The following is a 12,742-nucleotide window of genomic DNA, read 5'->3' on the forward strand; positions in this document are numbered from 1 at the left end:
TTCCAAAAAAGACATACAGATAGACAATGGGTCCTCAATATCACTAATCATCAGGAAAATACAAATCAAAACCACAATGAGATATTACATCACACATGTTAGAATGGCTATTATAAAAAAGACAACAAATTACAAGTGTTGGCAAAAATGTGGACAAAAGGGAACCTTTGTGCCCTGTTGATGGGAAAGTAAATTGATGCAAACACTATGGAAAACAATATGGAGGGTCCTCAAAAAGTTAAAAATAGAACTACCATATGATCCCACAATTCCACTTCTGGGTATTTATCTGAATAAAATGAAAATGATAACTCAAAAAGATATCTGCACCCCCATGTCCACTGCAGGAATATTTATAAAACCCAACATACAGATTGAAACAGATTAGCACCTCCTTTCTGCTTAAGAGGCAATGCAATGTAGTAGCTTAAGTATTATATTCAAATCCTAGTCTTCCATTTATGAACAGTGTGCTATTTAATCACTTTTGAGCAATTTTCTCCTCTGAAAAATATAATGGAGGAAAGCAATAATAATGCCATTGACTTGTCATAAGAAATAAGAATACACTTATAAAAAAGTTGGCACAGTGTTTAACATAAAACTTCTCATTAAATGTTGGTTCTTTTTATTGACTAAAGTGAGCTGGAGGGAGCAAAATGCTTCATAACTTTTGTGGCATTCAAAATGTAAAAAGATGGGGCGCCTGGGTGGCTCAGTCAGTTGAGCGTCTGACTTGGGCTCAGGTCATGATCTTGCAGTTTGTGAGTTCCAGCCCCGCATCAGGCTCTGTGATGACAGCTCAGAACCTGGAGCCTGCTTCAGATTCTGTGTCTCCCTCTCTCTCTGCCCCTTCTCTGCTCATGCTCTGTCTCTCTCTGTCTCTCAAAAATGAATAAACGTTAAAAAAATATGCAAAATGTATAAAAAATATATAAATTAGATAAATTTTCTACGTAATATACATAGCATATATTTTTTGACTTCCAGTCTCATATGCAGTCTGCACTCAATTTTTTCCCCCACAAAATGTCATTATCCAACTGGCTAGTATTTTGGGGAATGATTTAGACTCAATAATCCAGTTCATTGTGTGTGGGTGTGTGAGAGTAAAAGAAGAGCTTATGTGTATAAATGTGTGTATTTGTGCCTTTGATATCCATCTACTCGGCTTGCCACCAAAGAACATGTATACACTTTCTTTGAAACATATTTTTGGTTTATTAGTTCATTCTGAAGCAATACTTGAAATTAATCAAGTCTTCTATTTGTAGCATTATGTTTCCAGGGTTTTTCATGATTTTTTAAATTAATTCTTTAATGTCTGTTTTTATTCTAGAGAATGATAACAGTAATTTGTAAGGAGTGCTGACTTTGCTTTGACTCATGGCAAAACAAACAAAAATACATTTTTTTTTTTTTTTTGCAAAATAACTTAAATAGAAAATCTTATCAGAATTGTAAGTATTTGAAATGTACTTTATTTTCATTTTGGAGATTAGTGTCAAAAATTAATATCTCCTGAGTATCTTAAATATTTAATAAGCAAATACAAGAATACAACATGATGAGTCATTAGTTCTTTACAATTTTTTAAAGCATCATAAAATAATGTAGTTTTTAGTGTTAACTTGAGATATTCAATTTTTTATACTTTTAAAAATGTAGGGGGATCTATTTGTGGCATATGACTCTCAGAATTTTATAACCATGCAAAAGGGTAAAAGATTTGTACTACTTATTTGCACTTTTTTTACTTAAGATTGAGCAATTAATTTTTAAATCATTATACATATATTTTTAATATTTCAGAATAACTAGCCCTCTCTACAAATTACCACATCCCAAATTACTAACAGTTTTAAACATCTTACATTTTGCCACATATTTTAACAAATATGCAAAAAATTTCACATACGATTCTGATATCCATGTTCTAAAAAAAATGGCTATACAATATTGTTAGCTTGATTAAATCATGTCAATTTCTATCAGCTTTCTAAATTATACCTGTAAACAACAATTCTCCCTAAACATCCTCCACATGGAAGAACTAAAATCTTTCCATAAATTAAGATTCAAAAATTAAGTTACACAGTTTTTGGATTTTTTATGTTTATTCATTTGAGAGACAGACAGAGAGTGCGTGTGTGCACGAGCAGAGGAGGGTCAGAGAGAAAGACAGAGAGAGAATCCAAAGCAGACTCTGTGCTGTTAGAGTAGAGCCTGAAATGGGGCTTGATTTCACAGCCCCTGAGATCATGACCTGGGCAAAACCAAGAGTCAGACGCTTACCTGACTGAGCCACCCAGGTGCCCCAGTTTTTTTTACTTTTTTAAATGGAAACTTTACAAGTGTAAATAATGTTCTCTAAATAGTTGTCGGTGAATCTTAAAGAAAATAAGTTGTTATTATTGGTGAATTTTCTTGTCTATTTCCTTCTGCTGCCACAAAGGTCAATCAGAATGTGCCCTGTTGGGAAGGAAGACATTAACAGCAGGGATGTAACTTGTACTTTCCACACCAAATTCCCCTGAGGAATGAGTCGTTAGAGGAGACCACATGTAAAGGTGCTGATGATCAGACCTTCTTATAAACCGGTTAATCATGTTTGCTAGAAAAAAGATACCAAGGTCCCTATTCTGGAATATTTTTATCAGGATCCATCTAGCCTTTCTAGATTGCTTATTGCCTTTAAATAGGAATGTATGTGTTTATGGAGGGTTCACATATCCTTTTCCTTTATTAGCACAGTATTAGCACAGTATAAAATGAAGAGGTTACAAAAGAGAAATGACTTTGTAAATAGTATTTTCACATGTGTTGCACAAAACATGCCCTTTGATTTGAAACTTAATGCAGAAGAGAGAAACTTGGAAACTGTAACTGATAGTTTTACACTCCTCTAAGAAAAGACTGTTTAATTTGTGTCTGGTACTTGCCTTTACGTTTTGAATCATTACTAAAGTTTTGAGTTGAAAAAGATCTATCACCATGCTCTGCTTTGACATTTGAGCCTTTGTTGTAAAAAAAAAAAAAAAAAAAAAAAAAAAAAAAAAAAATCAGTGGCAGCTGAAGGATTATCTTTCAGGCTCATGAATTAAAATGGCTAAGGCACTATTTGGCAAGGAAACAGATGAGTTTGTCAACATGATGTTAATTTGATGCCATAAATAGCCCCCTATACATCCTTGGTATGAAGTGGCTAAAGTCTTAAAGATATCACAGCACACAAGTCTTACCAGTGGAATAAGGAATAAATGAATTTAGACCCAGAGGAATTACCTTAGAGATGATAATCAGAGAATGCCAAGCAGAAGAAAAAGTAGCAAACACTATTATTCCATGGCTGTTATTAGTATTCAGGCTGAAAACTATATTTCTGTAAGAGGGAACTAGGACCATGCCATGGCCACATGGGGAGAGAATATAATCACTTGCAAAGGAACTCAACTACAACTTTTAAGCATCCCAAGTATCAATAGCTGGGGCCATGATCAGGAGATCCTGAAATCCATAGTGTATTCTGATAAGAAGCTTCTTATTCTGATAAGAAGCTAGTTTCTCTGGTCTACAGAGAAACTAGCAGATGCCTGATAAATCTCTACTAGCATGGAGTCTAAAACTAGATGATCAGGAGGGCACAGCACTAATTGTAAATGCTGCCAAATAGTGTATTATTTTGTAGGGTGTGTTAGCCAGGCTCTCCAGAGAAATAGACCTAATAGGATGTGTGTATAGAGATAAAGAAAGATTTATTTTAAGGAATTGACTCATGCAATTTTGGATGCTTGGTAAGTTCAAAATCTACAGGATAAGCCAGCAGGCTAGAGATCCAGGGAGTTATAGAACTCTTCTGCAAGAATTTCTTCTTGTTCAGTTTTTGTTCTGTTAAGTCTTTCAACTGATTGAAGCCTACCCACCTTATGGAGAATAATCCTCTGTATACACCTCAAAAGAGAGAGATTATTTTATCTCTTCCCTTTCTTATAAGGACACAAGCCCTATTAGATTAAGGGCCCAACTCTTATGACCCACTTAACCTTTATTACCTCCTTATAGGTCCTAAATCTAAATATAGTCACATTGGGAGTTAGAACCTTGACATATGAATGATTGGGGGGAGTGGCACATTTCAATCCATAGCAGATTTCAAAGATAAAACAAGGTGGTTCTCTTGATTGCTTCATCCATACTTTGTATGGAAAAACTGTTCAAGAAAGTGCAACAGGTTAAATGTTGTTGATATACTATAACAGGCTTGGCAAATGTCTTATTTTTATTTTCTATCTCAGACTCTACTAAGTCACAATTTGCACTTTCATGGAATAATATTCAGTATACATTTATAGTTTTGCCTTGAGTATATTTGAAGTTACCAACATACTACTATAATCTGGCACTACAGAATTCCAATTTGATAATCTTCAAAAATAATTTATTACAATATACTGATGATTGCCTCCTTAGGAAGTAAGATGAATCACGTACTCTAGACACTCATGTGACCATGTGACAAATAGAGGCTGCTGAACTTCATCATAAGTAACCAGATTAGGGCTATTAAAGTGAGAGCAGCTCCATTATCAAGAGTCAGGGGCAGTCTCAATTCTTCACTTGAGCAATCCTATCACACCTTCACTGGAATGGAGCAAATGGGAAGCTATGGCCACACTGGTATCACTGTATGCCTTAAGAGTAAACAATAAGGTCAAGCCGGATAGTCTCATCTAAGGACGAAGGATATGGGTAACAAATGGAAACAGAAGAAATTCAATTTAAATAAGAAGGGAGTAGGCTATTATTTCATAAGAGGATGAAGTAAAATCATTCCCAAGAGACCATCCCAAAATGATGGATTAAGATTCTTAGCTATATCCTACATGTGGTGCTAATTACTGATGTTGGGAGAAGCCATCAGTTATGTTTGCTCCACTTAAGGGAAACCGTACTCATGCTAACTAATGGTTTTTGCCTTAAAGTACCTACCTGGACAATCTGGGGAAAAGTAACACAGTACTCTGGTGAAAACTGACCCTTATGTGACCCAAACTACCACTTGGGTCATAATGTGTAGCCTATTTTACAGTTTTGTTCATCAGGTAACAAAATTAATACCTCTGAACTGCCTAGGATAAAGGCTATTGAACACCAAAGCACACTATGTGGTTATGAATCAAGTTGATTCATTAAGACAGCTCCTTGGACATGGTAAGAAGATTGCTGGCACCTACCATATTTGCTACAGCTTAATGTGTTCTGTGGATATAATTCCTTTAATAATATCACTAATGAAAACTGGAGTTTTGTGGGAAATGTTCTTACAGGTGGTATGGTAGCCATGTATCACTATGATTATCTTTGGAGCTTTAGAGGGACTGCTGTTGGGAAGCCCTTTGGCACACACAGGTTGAACTACAGAGTATATCCCGATTATGTCTCCATGTAGCTCACAATATTCTTTAGTGAATATGTTTACCTAAGTGTACCTATATAACGATTCCTCAAAGACAACAACAAATACTGTGGTATAACTTCCAAAGACCACACTGCATTTTTTTTTCAAATTTTTGTCTTTAAAATTCAAAGTGATGTCAATAAAATAGGAGGGATTATAAAACTATTGTGTGTGGGGAGGGTACATTTCAAAGTTCATGTGGGTTCATTCAATTTGAGAGGTGAATCAACTGAGTCTTAAAGACAAAGTGATACTTTCAAAATTAAATGAGTTTATTCAGCTCTTCTTTCAACTAACAAATGCTGAGTACTGATAGTGTGCTAAATGCTGGGGATGCGATGGTGCAAAAGGCAGACATGGTGTTTCTCTTAGTTTTTATGGCTTCTATAAAAATTTACCACATTAGTGGCCTAGAACAACATATTACATGCTGCAGTTCTGAAGGCCGTAAGTCTGAAACAGGTCTTCCTGGGCTAAAGGCAAGGTGTCAACAGGGCTATGTAATCTGGATGCTCTAGACAATACTCTCTTTTTTGTCTTTTACAGCTTCTAGAACCCACCCACTTTCCTTGGCTCAAGTCTCTCTTCCATCTTCAAAACAAGCAATGGCTAGTTGAGTGTGTTTTACAGATCATTCTGACACTGACTCTTCTAACCCCTTCATCCACATTGAAGGTCCTTCGTGATCACATTGGACACACCCATATAATCTAGGACTAGGTCCTGAAGGTCAGCTGATTAATAACTTTAATTCCATCCCAACTTCAATTACCCACTGCCATGTAATATAACATATTCACAGATTGTGGGGATTAAAATATTTGAAGGACATAATTCTGCCTACTACAGTAGTAGTCGTAAAGTCTGAAGGTGCCCAAATTTATTCTCATCTTCTCTGACTCTAACGGCTTTGTTCTATTTATTTTCTTATTTAATAGTCACATAGTATGTTTTATTGTTTAAAACTGGATGTATTGCACAAATTAAATTAATAATCTAATTTCAGTGGTAATCTATAAATTACCATTTATATTCTTGCAATTCATGTCTTTCTAACAATACCATATTACTAAGTAACCTCAGTATAGCACCAGCCATATAAGTCAGGATCATATTATTTTTGTCTCCCTTTCATGAAGGAGAAAACAACTACTGTTTAAAAGAGTTTTGTGATTATCACAGCTCACATGACTACAGGTATTCATGCTCAAAACCACTTGTCTGTTTTTGAAGTCTTTGTATTCGAATCTAGCTTCAGATGTTCTGTATACTTCCATAGATTGATTTCAATTAATATTTATATAGTTACTAAAGATGGTTAATCCATAGCTAGAAGGGAATCCATACTAATCATCACATTCTTGCTCAAAGGGTGTCTCCTCCCAGATTCTAACTATCCAAAGCCAGTCTTTCCTTTCTCCAAAACCCCATAGTCTTTGTACTTATATATGGACACATCTGATCAATGTTGATCTTGTTTCCAAGGTATAACTTTTCTTATAACTCCACGAACCAAGCATAATGCTATACACCCACAGCAACTAATTCTATACCCCAATCCACAAAAAAGAAGTGAAATAAAAAAGAAAAAAGGACTGAACTGAATTGAATTAGATAATAGCTTCAAAACTCTTACCATTGAAAAACAGAGATATATTAAAGCTCATATCCAATTGTCAGTAATATTATTGATTTAACAAGAATGTTGTCCTCATACTAAATACTATTTCTTGTATGAAGATGGCACACTTAGATCTTTTCAAGTGGATTATTCTTGAACATCATGACAAGTAAGTGTGATTATAATGTAGCTTCATGGTGCTGGATAAATTAATCTAATTTAATACAAAAACAAGAAAATAGGCCAAATAGCATGTAGATTTCCCATCTCCCATTTTCCCTTTTACATAGACATAAATGTTGGTTTCCCAAAATGGAAGAAAATGTTGATAAATGTTTAGTTAATATAAGATAAAAAAGAAAACAAAATTGATTTTACTTTTGAGAACTCCAGGATGAGATACCAAGAAACCCGACTGAATTAATCCCTCCCCTTCTTTTTCAGGTTTCAAAGTTGTTCACATATTATACGAAATAATCCTGACATTTCTTCTCATTTGGAGCTGATGTCTGCTGTGCTGCGTCCTGGAAAACCTTATGACTGCTGTTCTCAGCACGAGTTCCGCCTCTAGAAAGTGCTACATGACTGTATGCTGTTACTGTTACTTCAATGCTCTCATGGTCACAACCCCGTCTCCAATAACTGTTCCTGATGTTACACAGAGATTCAGATGTTGTTACTAACCTAGGTTATGTTAACTCCTCATCCCCAGTCCTGTAGGTCAAGGGATATTAAGGTGTTTGATGTGATAGTCGCTCTTGCTCTTACAGAGGAATTGAAAGAGAACCCTCTCCCAATTTGACTTAAGTGTGTGGTTAAACTCCCCTAAATGATACCCCACCGTATTAAAGTGGTTATAATATTATACTATTTTATTATGCACTACTTCATTTATCCACCTTTCTCAAAAAGAATGAGACAACTTTCCTGGGAAAATGAGTGGCATTATACATTTTAATGTACCGAAGTACACACTCAAATACATCCACATAAATTCAAGACAAACAGTCCAAGAAAGAGGTCTGGGGCCTTCATTCTCTGTTACCACAGAATAAATTAAGAGAAATTCAAGTGAAGTTTTTATTTCCTTTTAAAGTATTCAACTCAGTGCTTAGATCTCTCTCCATTGGTAGCATACCAAAATGATTAGAAGGCATAACGATGAAGTGATTAATAAATAGCGCAGGTTCAGAGATGGGTCTTTCTGGTTCAAATTTAGGGTATAAATTTTTTTGCTAGCTCTTTGAGGTGCATTCATTGAACCCCAGGTACTTAAGTTCCTGATCAGAAAACCTGCATCCTAATAGATTATGGGAATAAAAATAACCTATGACCTATAATGCACTTTAAAATATCTCACATAATAAGTGCTCAATAAATGTCAGTTACGTTTATTATCCTCAAGTTAAAGATAAAGTCTTCTACAATCTGATATTCACCATTTTGTTCTACGAATTAGCAATTAGACTCAAAGCTTAATTAAATATTCACAGAGAGATCAACACTTTATTAGGCTTCATGAGCCCATAAGAAGCACATAAATTAGCACGTGCCCTGTGCCAAGCTTGGCGTTATGAACTTGCCGGGACCGGCTAGAATGGTTTCTCAGAATGAGCTCAGTTCAACCATATTGCAACTCCACAGGCTGCAGCACAGATCCTCCAGGCAGGACATGTGTGCAGATTCCGTGCCAGCAAGATACCCCCTCATTTCCTGCGCCCTGGCCTGAAGTAGAATCACTGTCGGCGGGGAAGATTGATGAGACATTCTTAAGATTTGCTGTGGAAGAATTTCAAACAGGGCTGCATAGACACTCACTGCTGGGAAACTGTATCCTTTGGCAGACCACTGGAGCAGGCAATTGCCATTTGGAGCCAAGTGTCTCCAAGCTGAAGAAAGAAGAAACAGAGCCTGCAACAATAATACCTTGTATCAGGCATGACTCTCCAGAGGCCAATGGATGGATGAACACAAGCAGTGTGGGGACTACTGAGAAATGCAGGCACAAGGTCATATGGACAGAGCTCACCACTAAATATATTACTACTTACCTGTAATCATGTAGCATGTTATCATTAATAAAACAACTTCCTAACAGCCATCTCATAGACCCTTACAGTAACACTGGGAGACCTGTGGGCAATTCTCATTTTGTAAACTGGGGAACTTGACACTCAGGGAGTCAGGTTAGGTGCCCAATCCAAGAGCTGCAAAGCAGCCAAACGACATCTTAATGCCAGATATCAAAACATTTTAAGATTCTCTTTATTACACCAAGTTTTATTTCATATAAGAACACAATTGTGAATGCACCCATGAGAAATGACACAGATAAGGAAAAGTAACAAACATTATACAGAAAAAAAAATCAAGATGCTTGAGAAAGTATGATTATTGAAAGTGATCCAGGTTGAATCTTTTGATGTATTCTTCTCAGTCAATGAAAATGTTTTTATTCCAGCATATTAGGAAATTGATCCACAATCAAAATTTCTCTCCAGGTATCACACCGACAGTATTGCTTATCTTTGATAAATTCAATTTTAAGCATAGTCATTAAATGGTAATTAGAATGGTTCAGTATAATTTACTGAATGGCTCAGTAGACTACCTGTGCAATTTCTACATCTGTTGGTTAACAAAGAAAGAATCTTTTTAAAGCCTTTACACGTGATACAGTGAACATGTTTTCTCTTGCCTGAGACACCTTTTATAGCTGCTTGTTTGCAAAATCTTGGATTGCAAATGGGGCTATGTACACACCCATAAACCTTCACCCATAAAGAAATGGTCCCCAAAGTGTTCTGTATTGCTGATTTGCATTGTTTTATAATCAGTCCTTTTTCAGTAGTTTTCTATACCATTTAGCCACTGGAAAGAAAAATGACACAACTTTGGTCTAGCTAAGATTTAGCTTAAAGAAATCAACTTAATTGAGTTATTAACACAATTATGATGAAAAATGTAACAGTTTTCTTTTTATTTCTCCTCAGAATGGATAGAGCTACAGCTCATTTAGCAGATTTTCTCCCATTTTCCCTTGTCCCACCTTATAATCAGAACTTCACATTCTCTTTTACCTACTAGGCCTGAAGTTTGCCAACCTAGGAAATGTGAATGATTCTTTTAATGTAAATTTTAGGTTTTTAAATGTAGATTTACAAATTAACTCATATTTAAAATTATGGAAAAATAGTATCTACCGTAACACAATTTTTTTATTTGTATTTTGAGAGAGAGGAGAGCGTGAGTGGGGAGAGGGGCAGGGAGAGAGAGAGAGAATATCTTAAGCCCAACACACAGGGCTTGGTCCCATGCCCCTGGGATCATGACCTGAGCTGAAGTCGAGTCAGATACTCAACAGACTGAGCCATCCAGGCACCTCCGTAACCATATTTTCGATGAATTATTTTAATATCAATTAAATTAAATGAATTGGCATTGTACTTTCTTCCAGTTTTCTTTATAGCCATGACATTTCACATCAGTACACAACTCTCAAAGGGCAGGCTTAGAGATTCCTAATCATCTTTATAAAGCAAGCCTTGAGTGCTTTTTGGTATAATATCAGTGTATTCTCCCTAATATCTCTGTAGAAAGTAACTCTTAGCTTCATTTTCAGCAAAAAGTCCCTATCCACTTCCTTCTCTCCATGCCTTATCCCAGACCTTGTGTAGTTATGCAAGTCTCCACAGCTGCTGCTGTGTTGTAAGGAGCTTTGTTGCACAATAATGAGTTGCTTTAAATACCCGTATAAAAATTTTCATTGCCTTGTTTCCACAAATTAAAGAAATAAATAATTTGCACTATTATTTCCTTCTACTCAATTAGAAGCTCATAGGTTCTCCGTCTTATACTTTATTCCATTTTATTTTTTACATCTCCTTAACACCCAAAATTGTTATGCAGACTGAGGTGATACTAATTGCATTTACTTGACAAACTGATTTATGCAAAATAATAAGCATTATTGTACTGGTCAGTCTTCTCATATAGGATACTTTTCTTACTTCATTACAATTTGTGTTCTTTAGGTTTTTTGTTTAGGTTTTTGTTTAGGTTTTTAATTGCCTTTTAATATATGCTTTGATACAAATTTGACACACAATAAAATATGTTCTAAGTACTAATCTTCCAAAACTTTCAAGATATATTCTTATTAAAGCTTATTCTTAAGTATTTAAAATTTTTTACCTTTAGTGCAAGTGAAATATTTTAATTTGTGTTTTCTGATGAGTTTCAATATTTGTAGAATTATCATTGAACATTGATTTTTAAAAGCTATATTTTATACTTTTATTTTTATTAATTTTTCTTCCACTGATATTTTTAAGTAATAATATCATATACTTATAAATGTTATTTTTTCTCTCCAATAACTATATCTTTAACTTCTTTTTTTTTCTGAATAGTATTTCTTAGAATTTTTGGAATAATTTTAAGCAATACTGCCAAAGATTTCACTTTTTCTGATATTCATAACTATAGCAGGAATGTCCATGGATTTTAATTTTTATGCGTCATGTTGACTTCTGGAGTAAAATAAGTATTTACTTACTCTAAAATATTTAGTTAGCACAAACTTTTTGCCAGTTACTGTGCTGTCTTTGTGTGATAGACTAACTGCTTCAGGAAATAGATCCAAAAATATATCACGGATCAGACACAATAGAAGTTCATTTCCTCTGCTGATAACAGTAATATATGTACTTTAGAGCTAGTGATGTTGCCCGACTTCATGCAGTTATTGAGAATCCAAAGTCAAAGGACAGTCATCCATCATCTGCTTGTGATTTCAAAGTCACCTTGAAGGTTTAATCCATTCCAAACTGGAAGGTGAATAGAATAAGTAGTAGTGGTCATAAGGAGTTTTCAGGATTGGGTTTTGATTGCAGATATATATATGTATCATGCTCTTTCTATTTTTTTCAATGTTTATTTATATTTAAGAGAGAGACAGAGACAGAGTGCAAGCAGGGGAGGGGCAGAGAGAGAGACACACACACACACAGAAGCCAAAGCAGGCTTCAGGCTCTGAGCTGTCAGCACAGAGCCCAATGCAGGGCTTGAACTCACAAATGAGATCATAACCTGAGACGAAATCAGATGCTCAAACGACTGAGCCACCCAGCTGCCCTAAATCATGTTCTCTTTATCTGTTCATTCATCAATGGACACTTACATTGTGTCCAGGTCTTGGCTATTGTAAATAATGCTGTAATGAATATAAGGATGAAGCTATCTTTTCAAACTGGTGATTTTTTTCCCCTTCAGATAAATACCCAGAAGTGGAATTGATGGATTGAGTCTTAACTTCTTAAAAGTTATTACTGAGGAAAAATATTATTGAGGGGCACCTGGGTAATTCAGTTGGTTAAGCTTCTGACTCTTGATTTCAGCTCAGGTCATGGTTTCATGGTTGGTGAGTTTGAACCCCATGTCAGACTCTGTGCTCATAGTGCAGAGCCTGCTTGGGATTCTCTCTCTCCTTCTTTCTCTGCCCCTCCCCTCGTGCTCTCCCTCTCTTTCTTTCTCTCTCTTTCTCTCAAGATAAATAAATTAAACTTAAAAATTATTGTTGAAATGTTTTATATGAATGTTGTGAATTCTACAACTATTTGTGACCCTATGAAATATCTTGGACAAGAAGTTTTCTTACTTCC

Source organism: Panthera leo, chromosome B1, assembly GCF_018350215.1.
Source record: "Panthera leo isolate Ple1 chromosome B1, P.leo_Ple1_pat1.1, whole genome shotgun sequence".
Lineage (NCBI taxonomy): Eukaryota > Metazoa > Chordata > Mammalia > Carnivora > Felidae > Panthera > Panthera leo.